Source organism: Macaca nemestrina, chromosome 11 (genome assembly GCF_043159975.1).
Source record: "Macaca nemestrina isolate mMacNem1 chromosome 11, mMacNem.hap1, whole genome shotgun sequence".
Lineage (NCBI taxonomy): Eukaryota > Metazoa > Chordata > Mammalia > Primates > Cercopithecidae > Macaca > Macaca nemestrina.
The window spans coordinates 57,312,889-57,328,750 of record NC_092135.1 but is presented as its reverse complement, the minus strand read 5'-3'; the positions used below and the strand labels follow the sequence as shown (position 1 = coordinate 57,328,750).

Genomic DNA, 15,862 nt, shown 5'->3' with positions numbered 1-15,862 from the left:
TGAATATATTTAAGGTACATAAAGCAAAAGGAATTATAGGAAAGTATATATAAGTGTATAGATAATTGAATATATACACTTTAAACTTCTTTTGCAAGTCAGCATGAATAAAAATCGTACTTTAGAGAGCAGCTTAAATACCTCTCAGGTGAATAAAGCATGGGCTTCATGCTTGTAGTTGGGGATATATGTATCATCTGCTGTAGATGTATTACAAAGGTAATGTCAAGGTGAAAGCAGGCTTGCAGAATGGTTGGAAATCATTGATATTCTGACTTGGAGGCTGTAAATGGCTCGGTGGCAGATGGAGTCTTTGTCAAGGAAGAAAAATGGCAGCTTTGGAGCACATAGATGTTTTGCTAGCAGCTCAGCACATAGGCTGTGACCTTCTAGTATTCAGGAGTCTTTTCCATGGTCTAATACATTGTTCTCAGCTTTTATTCACCTAAAGTAGATAAATAGTAGTCATCACATTTCAGTACAAATTGAGGTGTTTCATTATAAAGAAACATAAATATATTTTATTGTCTACTTTTTAAAGAAATAAGCTTTTAAGAGAATGTGCATTTCCTGTATCAGAAATATTTCTCAGTTGGTTTGCAAAAGTAAAAACATCTCGTAGATGTTTTTCAATCAAAAAAATTGATTGAAAAAATTTTTTTTAGAATCACAGAATATTAAACCCTAACAGTGTCTAAAAACCCTGGACCAGTCCACTCATTTTCCAGATGAAGAAAGTAAGGGTCAGAGATTGTGACTTAACTAAGACTGCTTAGCTAGTTTATGACTCTTAAATTATGACTTGTTATAAAATATCTTTAGTTATAGGTAAAACTCTCTTTAAATAAAACTTACAATACCCAGAGAATACACCTAATTATTCATAACGATGCATAATGATGATAATAATTTCAGAGACTTTTATTTATTTTTCAGTTGCAGATATTTTTACTGGAAAGAATTCAGAATTTTCATTTAATTTCCTTTTTTTTTTTTTTTTTTTTTTTGAGACGGAGTCTTCACTCTGTTGCCCAGGCTAGAGTGTAGTGTCGCATTCTTGGCTCACTTCACCTTCACCTCCTTGAACACCTTCACCAGGGTTCAAGTGATTCTCCTGCCTTAGCCTCCTGAGTAGCTGGGATTACAGGCATGCGCCACCATGCCTGGGTAATTTTTGTATTTTTAGTAGAGACAGGGTTTTGCCATGTTGGCCAGGCTGGTCTCAAACTCCTGACCTCAAGTGATCCACCCACCTTGGCCTCCCAAAGTGCTAGGAGCCACTAGCACCTGGCCTTAATTTGCTGTTAATATATTGCTATATAGAAAAATTTTGTTAAATGGAGAGTTTATATCTGGATTATAAAGTTATATATGCATACCTCTGTTCTTACTCCTCAACAAACATTTTATATGAAGCAGAACCTATTAAAGTATATGTCTTGTGTTGACTTATTTGGGTATTTTTAAAAGTCCTTTCTTTTAGAAATATTGCATTTTATATTAAAATATTTAAGGGTTTTATAGATTATTTATAGATATACTGAGACATTTTGAAAAAGTGCTGCATTTATCAGTGAGCATTTCTTTCCGTTTTAAGGAGAATATATGTCACTATGAGAATATTATGTGAAATATGTTCAGTTGGACACTTGATCTATATTGAAGAGTAATAAGTCATGGTTAAAATTAAAAGTAGAGGCATTACACACCTAAAACCTATGAAAGCACTTGACAATTACAAAAGTTGTAGAAAGAAATCACTGTACATCACAAAAGAAAGTGACTCTGTTTTAGAGGGTGAAGGTTGCTACTTTCAGTATTATAGGTAGTCCTTTGCAAGCCAGCGTCTAAGGAAGTGCTAAAGAGAAATTTAAGAAGTTATACTAAAATGTCTGTGCATTTTCTAAAGATATAATTATGTAACAATTTTACATTTGTTTTTGATTAAAAGAAAAGTTTGAAAAGTTAGAGTTGAAAGCTTCCAAAATCCTCAATTTTTTAAAGGATAAAACTGGTCAGATCTTTCATATCGAATGTGGACATGAAAAATATGAACAACAAAAGCTTAAATGAAAACACTGTTTTTATCAATGATATGTTGATATGTAGGTATTTTACCTGTTATCTACTTTAATATAAAATAAATACAATCAGAGGTTATATGATGATCACTAAATTATTCAACAACTATTAAGTGCCTAGTTACATGCATCTGCTAAGGATAAGGTACTAAACAAAACAGCGACTTTGCACTCATGGAGCTTTTCATTCTATCGGTGAAAGAGATAAGTAAGTTATATGTAGTATATTAGATGGCAGCTAACACTTAGGAGAAAGGTAAAGCAAATTAAGAGTCATGAGTATGAATTAGCCAGGGGTATGAATTAGTATTTGTTACAGATTGGCCATTGAAGACCTCTCCAATAAGATGACAATTTTGCAGAGATCTTAAGGAAGTGAGGGAATTGAGTCATGTAGATACCTGGGTGAGAACTGTTCCAAAGAAAACTATAAATGCCATGATACTGGGAGAGATTGTGCTTAGCATTTTCCAAGAATAATAGAGAAATCAAGATGGCTAGAGTTGCGTGAGCAATGAGAGAGAGTTACAAAGGAAGCCAGAGAGATTTCACATAAATCAACATTTAAGCATTTAAGTCTTTTTTTTTAAAGAGAAGATTGAAAAAACGCTCTTTAAGCTTAACCAAAGCCCACATTGTTGCCAAACCAGTGGTACCCAAAGTAGTTTTGGTAGAGCATTTATGGAGTATTTCATGAAAAAAGGTTCCATGATCAAGTAAGTTTGGAAGATGTAGAGTTAATGTTAAAGTTAAAAGTTTTTGTTTTATTTAAAAACGTTTTCTGAGCCTTTTAAAATGTGCTAATGTGTTTTGTGAACCTCCAACTTATTTGACCCTTCCTTCAAAGAACATCTTATGGGACTAGTGTTTTTCATGCTTTGGTAAGTGCTGTATTAGACAATCCTACAGGTTAACTTGAGGGTAATAAAAGGATTTTCTACAATCGATTGCTATTTCGTAACTTCTTTACTATTCTTTTTTTTTTTTTTTTTTTTTGAGGCGGAGTTTTGCTCTTGCCACACAGACTGGAGTGCAGTGGCGTGATCTCGGCTTACTGCAACCTCTGCCTCCCGGGTTCAAGTGATTCTTCTGCCTCAGCCTCCCAAGTAGCTGGGATTACAGGCACTCACCACCACACCTGGCTAATTTTTGTATTTTTATTCGAAACAGGGTTTCACCACGTTGGTCAGGCTGGTCTCAGACTCTTGACTTCGGGTCATCCCACCGCCTCGACCTTCCAAAGTGCTGGGATTATAGTCATGAGCCACTGCACCCGGCCTTCTCTACTGTTCTTAAGCCAACACCTTTCTCAGCCTGTTATTAACAAAGACTACATTTCTTTTTTTCCCCTGAAATATTTCTCAAATCCATCTTTTCTTCTCTGTTCATGATGCTTAAATCTTAATGTAGATTTGCATCATGTCTCACCTGGGCTGTCACAGTAACCCCCTAACTAGTGTCTCTGCCCCTCATCTTGCTGTGTCCATGTTAATCATCCTCTCAGTGATGACATAATTGACATCAAATTGACAAATCATACTAGGTTATTTACCTACTTAAACTCCTTTATTATCTTCCAACCACTACAGAATAAAATTTAATCTCATTTACAGGGTATATGCAATCTTCCACAGCCTGTCTCCTGCTTACATCTAAAAGTAATGCCTCAATGTCCCATACTTAGTCTCCAAATGTTAAATGATTTATACTTCCTTAAACCAAGAGGTGGGTATATAGTCCTTTTGCCTTTACTCAGTGCTGTTATCCCTTCCTGACGTAGCCTTCCTGTGAGAAGGCTTCCAAGTTATAGCAAAAGTAGTCTACAGAAACACTCTCAAGCTCTTCCTGAGTAAGTCAGGTGTACTCATGTATAACTCTTATCAAAACACTGGAAATAATGAAATAAAAATAGATATTTGTGTTTTTTCTGCTGCCTATATCTGATACTGATACTTTGTAATGGTGCTAAGTGCCTAATACTTTAAGTGGATACCCAGTAAATGTTGAAATTATCTTGACTAACTAGTTGAAGTCCTGATGAAAAGATTGTTCAGTTCCTCTTCTCCTGTAGTTCAGAACCTGTTTGGATCATACATTTAAATGTAGAACTATAAAGCTTTTAGAGGAAGACATAAGTGAAAACCTACAAGACAAAACTTAGTGAAGAGTTCCTCCATATGATGCAAAAACATGATTCATAGAAGAAAGAAATCTGTAAATTGGACTTTATCAAATTAAAAACATTTGCTTTGCAAAATGCCCTGTTAAGATGATGAAAAGACAAACTACATACTGGGAGGAAATATTTGAAAACTGCTTATCTGACAAAGGACTCTTATCTAGGATACATAAAAACTAAAAACTCAGTAGTAAAAAGGCAAACAGTCCAATTAGAAAATGGGCAAAAGATATTCATTTGGCCAAAAAGGATATACGGATGTCAGCTGAACATGTGAAAAGATGTTCAGCATCACTAGCCATCAGAGAAATTAAAAAATGATATATTACCACACACCTATTAGAACAGTTGAACTCTTGCTTGAACCCAGGAGTTTAAGACCAGCCTGCACAATACAGCAAGACCCCATCTAAAAAAATTAAAATTAAAAATAGCAACAATATGAATTGCTGGCAAGGATATGAAGAAATCAGACTCTCATACATTACCAGTGGGAATGTAAAATGGTACAACCACTCTGAAAAATAGTTTGCAGTTTCAAAAAAAAAAAGAAACACATGCTTACTATATAAGCTAGTGAGCAGAGATTCCACTACACTCCAGCATGGGTGATAGAATGAGACCCTGTCTCAAAAGCAAAAAAACAAAAACTATTAGGTTTTTTCCTTCTACCTCCCTACCCATATCTGAGAAATAAAGTGTTTCACCTCCTTACTAAACCTAAAACTTCATGCTTTTTAATTTTTATTCACTTCTGCCTCCTCTAGAGGCTTGCTTTGCTTCATTGATCTGCCAAAAGACATTCATTTTTCTCCCTCATGACTGGTTTATTTCATTGTTATCCAAAGGATTGTCCTGGCATGAAGTAAAGTGATAAACAGAAGTGCAAACAAAACATTAAACCTTCACTTCCCTCAAGTGTTTGTGTTAGCATATTAAAGATATATATCTATGTTAATATAAGTAGCTCTACTTATATTAACTACCATATAGTATTCCATTATAAAAACCTACCATGATATTTTTATTTATTCATTTTCCAGTATTTCCAAGGTTTTACTCTACAAATAGAACTGCAGTTTACATTCATATACATGACTTTTTATGTGCACGTATGGGAACTTTTCTGGGTGAGATATCTAGAATTACTGTATTATAGTCTACATGCAGCTTTACTTTACTATATGTTGCCTGATTTCTTTCTATATAATTGTACCAGTTTATGTGACCAATGCATAAAAGATTTCTGCTCTACTTTTGAGCATTTGCTTAATTTTTGTATTCCCACTTTCTGCATATAGAGCCTGCTTTGAAGTCCAATAAATTTTACTTCTACAATACAATTTTTAAATTTCTTTCTCTAACCAGCTAAGAAGTAAAAAAATAAATTTATCCCTACTTCTATATATGAATAACTTTTATATTTATCCATCCCCTCATTTCTCACTCTTCTGCCACACCTTAGTACAAAACGTCACTTTTGCCTAAATTATCTCAGGAGACCAAATACTGCAATATCTTTATTGTAAATTTCTTCCTGCTTCAATTTATCCTCCTTAAAACGGCTAGATCAATATTTCTAATGCAAGTAGTTTACCATTGTTCGCAGCATTAACTTTAAACACTTAGTATGGTATTTAAGGTCATCTCCGATAAGGTTTTAAAGTACGTTTTCAGCCAAATAAATATCTCTCGCACTATTTTTTACGTATGTCCTTTGTACTAGCCAGACTATATTACTTTACTGATTGATTGAGTCATTCAAACAGTTTATACATAACAAGCTTTTATGCTGCCCAGGTACAGGTTGAGTATTCCTTATCTGAAATGGTTGGGTCTAGAAGCTTTTGGGATTTCAGATTTTTTTCAGACTTTGGAATATTTTCATATATATAATGATATATCTTGGGGAGGGTAGATACCCAGGTCTAAACACTGAATTTATTAGGTTCATCTATACCTTATACACATAATCTGAAGGCACTTATGTATGATATTTTAAATAATGTGCAACACGTCACATAAGGTCAGGCATGGAATTTTTCACTTGTGGCATCATGTTGATGCTCAGAAAGTATCAGATCTTGGAGCTTTTCAAATTAGGGATGTTCAACCTGTATGTTAACTCTTGGGTGTCATAGGTGCTACTGCCATAAAAGGAGCAACTCATGATTCCTGTTATTAGGGAGCTTGGAAGCCACGTTAAGCTAGTCTCAGAATACATCCAGTGCTTTTCAGCTTTTGATCCTTAGCTTATGTTCTTCTTCCCCTTGGGATGTCTCTTTTCCTAGTTCCTCCACCTACTCACCTTTGTTATTCAAATTCCTACACTACTTTGCAAAGCCTACTTCAGGTATCATTTTTTCATAAAGACTCTTTCTGCCATCCTCAGTTAATTTTGCTCTCAGAGTACTTTATTTATACCACTCTTATGGTATAAATGGTAGTATGTTCCATGTATTTATCTTTATTTTAGAGATAGAGTCTCTCTGTGTTAGTCTGGCTGGTCTGGAACTCCTGAGCTCAAGCACTCCTCCTGCCTCAGTCTCCTGAGTAGCTGGGACTACCATGTATTTATTTTATTCTTCCAAGACAATAAATAGAGTACTTTGTCCATTCATCTATATTACTAGCATTTAACATAATGCCTTGTAAATGATAGGCCTTCTACTGATTAAAATAATTTAATTGAAGATAACCTTAGTTACTTCTAACTTCGCCAATTGGATTTATTTAGGAAAATATCAATTTTACTTACAAAAAATTTATGTAATTTTAATCCAGTGTTCTTAGTTTAAAATACTACAGAACAAACTTGAGGACTTGCTTTGATAAATAGTAAACTTTGTGATTAGTACAACAACTTTCCCACTTGTTTTTAGACTCTTAGGTAATCCCCTTTGGTCAAGTCAGACTGTCCTCTGTAGAACCATATGAATTGGTTGTATTGAAATACCTTGGCAGCTGCTAGGCACCTCCTCTACCCCAAAAAGCAGCTCTTTATTTTCTACTATTCTGGGTTTGTTTGTTTGTTGTTTTGTTTTTGAGATGGGGTTACACTCTATTGCCCAGGCTTGGGTGTAGTGACATGATCACAGCTCACTGCAGCCTTGACTTCCCAGCTCATGCAATCCTCCCACCTCAGCCTGCTGAGTAGCTGGGACCACAGGCATGCACCACCACCACACCTGGCTTATTTTATTTTATTTTATTTATTTTTTTAACGCCTGGATAATTTTTTAAAATTTTTGTAGAGATGGGGTCTTGCTGTATTGCCCAGGCTGGTCACAACCTCCTGACGTCAATCCGTCCTCCCAGCTTGGTCTCCCAAGAGTGTTGGGATGACAGGTGTGAGCCTGTAATCTCAGTGTGCGCCCATACTGGACTTCTTCATAGATTTTATTTGAAGAAAGGCCTCTTCTGCTGAGGCAATTTAAAATATTGCTAAGTGAGTGTAAATTCTTGTTTTTTATATTTTTTCCAGTAATTTATAGAAACATATTATTTCTGCCCACTTATTCCTCATATTACCACAAATTTTAAATCAGTAGTCCATATGAATGAGACTTTAGATGAATAAGCAAAAGATAGGCAGTGGACTTTGGGTACAACAAATAAATTACTCTCTTGAGTATTCTGTCTTTTAATATGGATTTTTGAGGAGTTGTTAGCATATCAGAAATTACTGAAATTGGTGTATAAATTGTTAGGTACTCTGAAGCATTTTCTAGATCAGGGCTTCCTAAACTTTAATGTACAGAATATTCTGAGTAAGTCTAGTCTGGTGCCTGAGTTTCTGCATTTCTGTTTCTTTTTTTTTTTTTTTTTTTTTTTTTTGAGACAGAGTCTCCCTCTGTCACCCAGGCTGGAGCGCAATGACATGCTCTCAGCTCACTGCAACCTCTGCCTCCCGGGTTCAAGCAGTTCCCCCACCTTAGCCTCCCGAGTAGCTGGGACTACAGGCGTGCCACCACACCCAGCTAATTTTTGTACTTTAGTAGAGATGGGGTTTCACTATGTTGGCCAGGCTGGTCTCGAACTCCTGACCTCGTGATCCGCCTGCCTCGGCCTCCCAAAGTGCTGGGATTACAAGCGTGAGCCACTGCACCCAGCCTTGTTTTTTCTTTTTTCTTTTCTTTCTTTTTTTTTTAGAGACAGGGTCTTGCTCTGTCACCCAGGCTGGAGTGCAGCGGTGCAGTCATATAGCTCACTGTAACTTCGAACTCCTGGGCTGAAATGATCTTTCCACCTGAGTGTCCTGAGTTGCTAAGACTACAAGTACGTGCCAACATACCTGGCTAATTTTTAGTATTTTTTGTAGAGACTAGGTCTCATTATTACCCAGGCTGGCCTAGAACTCCTGGCCTCAAGTGATCCTCCCAGTTCAGCCTCCTGAGTAGCTGGGACTACAGGCACACATCACCACATCTGGCTAATTATTTTATTTTTTTTATAGAGATGGGGTCTCGTATTGCCTGAGCTAGTGTTGAACTCCTGGCCTCAAGTGATCCTCCTGCCTTGACCTCCCAAAAATATTGGGATCACAGGTGTGAGCCACCGTACCTGGCCAAGATTCTGCATTTTTAACAAATAATTTCCATGTTGCTGGTCTATGGACTGTACTTGGAGTAGCAGTGAGCTAGATGACTCTCCAAACCCTGTCACCATGTTTTAGGTTTTTTGGGTTTTTTTGGTACTAGTAAAAGTAGGCTTTTGGTATCGCACAGATACTTGTTTACAGTGTGTTTCTCTACAGTCTAATGTATAATTTGACATTTTAATAGAAATTTCTGGATTTTTAAAGGAAAATCTGTTGTGTATAGATTGATTGATTGTTCTGTGGTTGTGTGGTTTTTTCAAGTCATTCTTCAAAGTTTTAAAAATAGACTTGACAATTATTAGACTGTCAGTGGCAACTTTCAGAGTTTACATTTAATAAGGAATGTCTAACTGTTTACTTATTTCTGACAGAATTGTAGTTGATATTGCCTTTGGTTATTTTTGCAGGATATTGTTTTAGGTTACACATTAAGGTAATATAAAAATTTAACAGGAAACTTAATCTTCTGTTTGACTCTGGATGTTTTAGTTGGTATAAGTACTGCTTCTTGTTTTGGTTGCTGTTAAAGCTGTTATTATTATGAATTAGTAGCAATTGTATACCAGAGATTAGCCTGTTAATTTTATCTGTAGCACAGGTGAATTGAAAAACCTAATTTGTGTAAATGGACAACCAATGGTATAGATAGCTCTTTAAATAGCCTATACTCAAAAGGATACAAATTGATTCTGGGGGTACATTAATACTTATTTTTTCTTTAAGATATATCACATTAAATACTTTCATAGTTTTGTGCTTTTATTGAAAATTATAACTAAATCATAGAAAATTCCCAGCATTACTTACTTTTGACAAATATTAATTGGTAATCAACATTTTCAGACCAGGATAGTAAAACATTTTGAGGGAAAAGTATTATTTTATTTTAAAAACTTGAGAATAATTTTCATTTTAATGATTATATTAGCTCTATATTATTTCATTTAATAATTATCAGTAGTCGAAATTGTTGAGGAAATTACATTATTACAAAACTGACTTTAAAATATATTTATTATTTTCTTATTTCTTATTAAATAAGTAAGCACTCACCTTGCAATTAAAGTTTCCACATAGAATTTATGTGAAATATTGATAAAAAATTTTTTGGACCTGAGATCCAACAATTCTCTATAGAAATAAACCTCCTTTGTTTCTTCTGGTAGCATCCATTGATTTCTTTTTTCTAAAGGTACACTAATAGTGCTGATAGAAGCAGAACAATTGGAATTTACATTAAAAATAAATGTGATGAATAAAAAGCAATACATTGTAATATAGAGTTGATTTTGCTTCACCCATAAGTTCTAAAATCTAAAGGACAAAAATACTGAAAGGGTCGAGAAAAAAATAAAGAACAAACGATGCAAAAAGAAAATGACACTGAGGTCTTGGTTTAATACATATGTATTTCAGGTTGATGGTTGATTTCATTAGCAAATCTCATTGTTATGCAATGTCTGTTCTTCTGCAGCAAAATGAATATTGTATTCTCACAGGCTCTGTGTGTATCTATTATGTTGCAATAAATGAAAATATATACATCTATATCTGTCTTTGGCTTACTCTTTCCATTTTGTTTTTAAGGAAAAGAAAGAAAATTGAATAATCTTTTGTTGTTAAATTTGTTCAAAAGCCATTTCAATTTATATTATGGATATGTTTCCTACTTTTTTTCTTTGAAGTAAACAATTATAAGGTGGTTAATAATGTAACCATGATAATTATCCTATAACTTTTTAAATGAATAGAATTAATCTTGATTGATTTAAGTTGGTAATATGAGATACTTAAGCATATGTTTTCTAACATATTTTTAAATATTAGGAGTGGTTTTCCTTACTGCAGGAAAGTATGGTAAGGGAGTGTATATATTATGCCAAATCTAAAGACTACTCCTTTTACAATAGCAAAATTATATATTGAGATTACTAAGATTTGAATTTTTATAAAATAGGAAGTTCAGAAATAAATTTCAGTGGCTACACATTGGAAGAATTCATTGAATGGTAATAAAGTAGTAAGCTTCATAAATTTTATGAGTTCAAATATGGATCAAACTGTATTGGATGAAAATTGTCATTTAATCTTAGTCATTTTGAGGTTTGACAGAAGCTTACAAAATAGATTTGGTTTTTGGTAGTGTTCTCAAAAGTTGTCTCACAATTGAAATTATTTTGACAAACTTGAAAGTAGAAAAGCCCAAGGTTTGATTAAATATGGGTTGATTGTATACCATGCAGAAATCACCTTTATGGTAAAAATTTGCCTTCTGGTTCAATTGATGCAATCATAATAAATATCCTAGTTACGCTGAATAAATATGGTCTGTTATAAATATATACAGCAGTTTATTAATGCATTATACTAAGTTTATTTGTATTTACAGTATTTTCTACATATTGAGCATTTTGTTATTCATGGTGGGTAATATAAAAGAAGGAATTTCAAGATCTGGTAAGGAGATTCCCCAAATAATTATATAGTAATATATAGCTAAATTATGTAGAGAAAGGTTTTATGGGCCCTTCAAATGGAGTCTGAGAGAGAGCCATCCTGGAAGTGATGAGACCTAAACTGATAATGAGGTAGGAGCAGAGATACGAAACAACATAAGCATAATCTGGGAGGCAGGAGGACATAAATTTAGGATCTTTGGGAGGCAGAGAGCAGACCAGCCCTAAGTAGTAAGGAAGATATGATTTGCTACAACCTATTTACCTGACACGAAAACCAGAATGCATCATTGTTACATTTTATTAGTGTTCAGTCCAGATACTATACCATGGTAGCATGTCGTTTGACATCACTGGTAGATCTTGTTTTTTTCTTGTATAATAAAATAAGAGATAGGAAATTTCCTTTGTATCGATTTCGCTGTCCTTCCCCTCCACCAGTAACAAAAAGTAAATGTTCTGAAAGTATGCAAATATGAATCTAAATTGATGCAAACTGAATGTGAAGACAGAGTCACATTTATCTACTATAGTTAGAAATACCAAACTGGGGAGGATTACAAATCATCATAGATTGGACTCCCAGCTGTTGTAATGAGCAGGATCATGGAAGGAAGATCACCAACGAAAAGAGGAACTCATTTCATTGAAAAAGAAAGGTCCCTTGGCCGGGCGCGGTGGCTCACGCCTGTAATCCCAGCACTTTGAGAGGCCGAGGCGGGCGGATCAGGAGATCAGGAGATCAAGACCATCCTGGCTAACACAGTGAAGCCCTGTCTCTACCAAAAATACAAAAAGGAATTAGCTGGGCGTGGTGGCGGGCGCCTGTAGTCCCAGGTACTTGGGATGCTGAGGCAGGAGAATGGCATGAACTCGGGAGGCGGAGCTTGCAGTGAGCCGAGATCGCGCCACTGCGCTCCAGCCTGGGCGACAGAGCGAGACTCTGTCTGAAAAAAAAAAATAAAAAAGAAAGCTCCCTTATCTTTTGCCTGATCTGGAACCCTGGTTATCACATTTTATGTGATCTTCTGCTGTCATCTAGCATAAGAACCTGACTTTAGAAAATAGAATATGAATTTGGAATTTGAAAATGGAATTTAACATAAGATTCTGGGAATTGTTAGTGTATGTTTAAAGATCCAGATGAGAATTGCAGACTTCCTAGCAAGATGGCTTATTTTTGGGAATCTTTCATTATGTTATCACTCTGACTTGCACTGACGAAATGTTAAAAGAAACTTTTATGTGAAATTTGTTATTTTAATTGCTGTAAAGATTCTATTGAGAAAACTGTTGTGTGCTCCATTGTTGCATTTTTGAAAATTATTTTTAAAACTTCTCTCAATTCTAAGTACTAGAGAAGGCTTTGGAGCTTGTTTGTAAATTACATCTTATAGAGAATGAGAATTTTGTAATGTGATCTCGTCTCCCACTTTACTTTGATTGCTAAGGAGCTGAACCACCCATATCATAGACTTGTGCAAAACCTTATGATAGGTGTTTCTTTGTTCCAACTTTACCTTGTGTTTTCATCTTTCTCATATCCTCTTATTTTCTCTTTTATTCATATTAGTTTTAAAGACGGCATTCTGTTCTTCTCATAGTTTTGTAAGTCATCTTAAATTATGTTGGAATAAGATGGGATATAAATATGTAACACCTATTTATTGTAGTAGAAGGCAAGCAAGTAAAAAGTAGGAAACTTTCTTCCTCCTCTTGTCTCTCCCTCTGCCTTCCCACCTCATTTTGCACATAGTTCTTAATATGGAGGACTTACCTCTGTGGTTTCTTGGACTTTCCAGAGGATAGGGGAATTCACTCTGAAGCTTTTTGTCTATATAGTACTACTAGGTCCAGTTAAAGAATGCCTGAGAGGACAAGTAGGGCTGAAATATACCCAGGAGAAGGAAAAGGTATATTTCTCTCATTTGTCAGCTCTGAGGGCAAGTCTTTTTCCAACTGGTTTTTGTCCCTTACCTTTTAACTTCATTGTAAACTCATAATATCAAAACTTAATGGCTCTTGATAAAAACCACCTTCAATGAAACCAAATATCATATTTATTTGCTGTACCTCTTTATGTTTTCATTTCATCATGCTCTAAATTTGATACATTATAGGAAGCTAAGATGGTCATAAATCATTGAAACAATTGAAATAATAATTTTCTGATTTAAAATTTTGTTTTGTTTTGGTGTATGAATTACATACTCAAAGCTACTTACGTGGTAGGAATTACATCTTAAATTTTCTATAAAGGAAATAAGAACTGTGTTTTGCATTCCATGTGACTACTATGGTTTTTAAATTATTTAATGTTAATGTGACCAAGAAATTCAGCTGGAAATGTTAACTTCGTAATCATAGTTTTTTGAAAATTTGCTATTTCATGTGTCATTGTAGTAAATTTTAAGGTGGTGATTAGTGATGTTAGCAACTTAATGTGGTTCAATACCGAGTACATACTCCTTGAAATGACATATTAAGTGTATGTAATGAGACTTGTTCTGAGATTCTATACCCTTGGCACAGTCTTCTCTCCTGGGTGTTTTTTTTGTTGTTGTTATTTATTATCATTCTGTTTTGTTCTATTTCAGTACATTAGAACTTTATTTTGCAAACTGAATAAATATAAACCTAATTTAAGTAGTATAATTTTAATATCTTAACATGATTATATTGTTGTAAAGGAGTCTTAAGAGCTTTTTGCATTAAAATCAAATCTTACTGTGTTCATAATAGTTAGGATATTGATGCATGGCCTTAGTAAATATAGAATTTTAAAGATAAATGCAAATTTTGTGGATTTACAGAATTATCTAGATTTTTTTTTAAGTAGTAAATTAGTTTATCATTTTGATGGAGTTGGGTTTTTTGTTTGTTTCATACCCATGGCTAATTTAAACCAGCCCTCATCAAACTATACTAGAAATTTCAGAGCATGAAAAAACAGCAATTTGGGGGATTTAAAAAAAAAAAAAACTATGGACAAAGAAACTTAGTTTTCAAGCTTAACAGTGTTTTTAAAAAATGCTCACAGGTTAAATATTTTACGTTTTGTTTTCTTTTTGATATGTGAGTTTAAAATGATGTAGAGAATAGTTTCAAATTATGTAAACTCTCTGATCATAGGAATTTTTTTCCAAAGACTGCCACATAAATTGTAAAGCAGTCTTATTTTGCAGGAAGTTGTCCAAATAAAACAATAAACTTATGCTTTGACCACAAAACAATTAATTTTGGTCTTTTATTATAACTCAGATATTTATTTTACATAGTTTATTGTAGCAGCTGAAATGTAAAGACTTTTCTTTATATTTAGCAGGTTTTTGAGCAGTTATTCTTATTTGTTTTTTTTACATCTTGTTAGCATTGCTTTGTTTTTATAGTTTATCTGCCAGAAGTGATTTTTGAAACCTGCTTTTAAACAGTGCCAGTTTTCAAGCATTCCTATCATGTGAGTTTATGTGAGGAATAAACCCTTCTTTAAAAAGGAAGAAAGACAGACCTCTTTATTGTCTGTTTGACATTAATAAAATTAAGAAAAGAACGATTACTTGAGACATAGCCTTACCTGGCTTAGTTTTATCACGTGAGCATTCACGTTTGCTGGTGATCTAAGTGCTCCACCTGCCTTTCAGTTTGTTTACCAGGAAATCAAGATGTGTAAACTGCAGGAAGTACTATTTGACCCTCTCCGACAGTATCTCATTACAATAATTGCTAATCTCTGAATAAGACAGCCATGTTTTGTGAGTAACTGAGAGAGAGGTTGTGTTAGGTAGATTTTAGGTGTTTCAACAAATAGAGCATTGTAAATGCTTACTTGGATTATGTTTTCATGATAGCTTTGATAAAAGACATATGCTGACCTTTGGGGTCAGCAAAGCTAGGACACAATAGTAGGTATTCTTTCATGCCTTTTAACTGAAAAATATCACGGCTTGTTGTTTTGGAGTGCTGTCACTGCTCTGAATCGAAAGGATAATGGCTACTTCCTGATTAAACCCACTCTCCACAGTAAGCTGTTAATGTTATACTCTATGTCTTTTTCTCCTGTAAATGCAAGGGTATTTGGTGTTTTCTTTACTTTTTAATATTGCTTTTTCATGGAAAGATCTCTTAGAAATATATCCTGAAGTTAAAGTTTACAATTAGAGTAGAAACTACTGTTTAAGTTTGGAAGATTTCTTAAAATGAAAAAGTATTTCTGTTTGGTATCTTAAATCCAACCAGCTCATACACATACTGTAGGTTTTGGTTACAGAAATTAGCTTTATTAAATAAAGACATTGAAATGATAATTAAATGATATTAAGCTGCCACTTTCTTGCCACTCTAAGCAAAATTTTAAAAATAACTTTTGTAGTAAAAAGATTATTTTTTTCAGAGACTTTGGATAAACTCTAATTTTATCTTGATTTAATAAATTTCATAATTCTATTTACATATATTCTCAAAATATATCGATAATTTTAATTATGAAATTAACTTATTCTGAAATTAGCAAAGAGATCCTTATGATATAAAAACAATGTTAAGTATT

General features: G+C 34.0%; 1 protein-coding gene across 31 annotated transcripts in view; it reads left to right on the top strand.

Moving 5' to 3' along the window:
- The window catches only part of LOC105493186 (bromodomain adjacent to zinc finger domain 2B), a 412,599-nt gene that overhangs the window by 182,342 nt on the left and 214,395 nt on the right, over positions 1 to 15,862 (top strand). The window contains exon 1 of one of the 31 annotated variants that reach the window (XM_011760675.2): positions 10,659 to 15,336. The exons of the other annotated variants lie outside the window; for them this stretch is intronic. The gene's annotated coding sequence lies outside the window, so the exon portion shown is untranslated. Of the gene's footprint in view, positions 1 to 10,658; positions 15,337 to 15,862 lie in introns of those variants that run through there. 31 annotated transcript variants of the gene reach the window in all.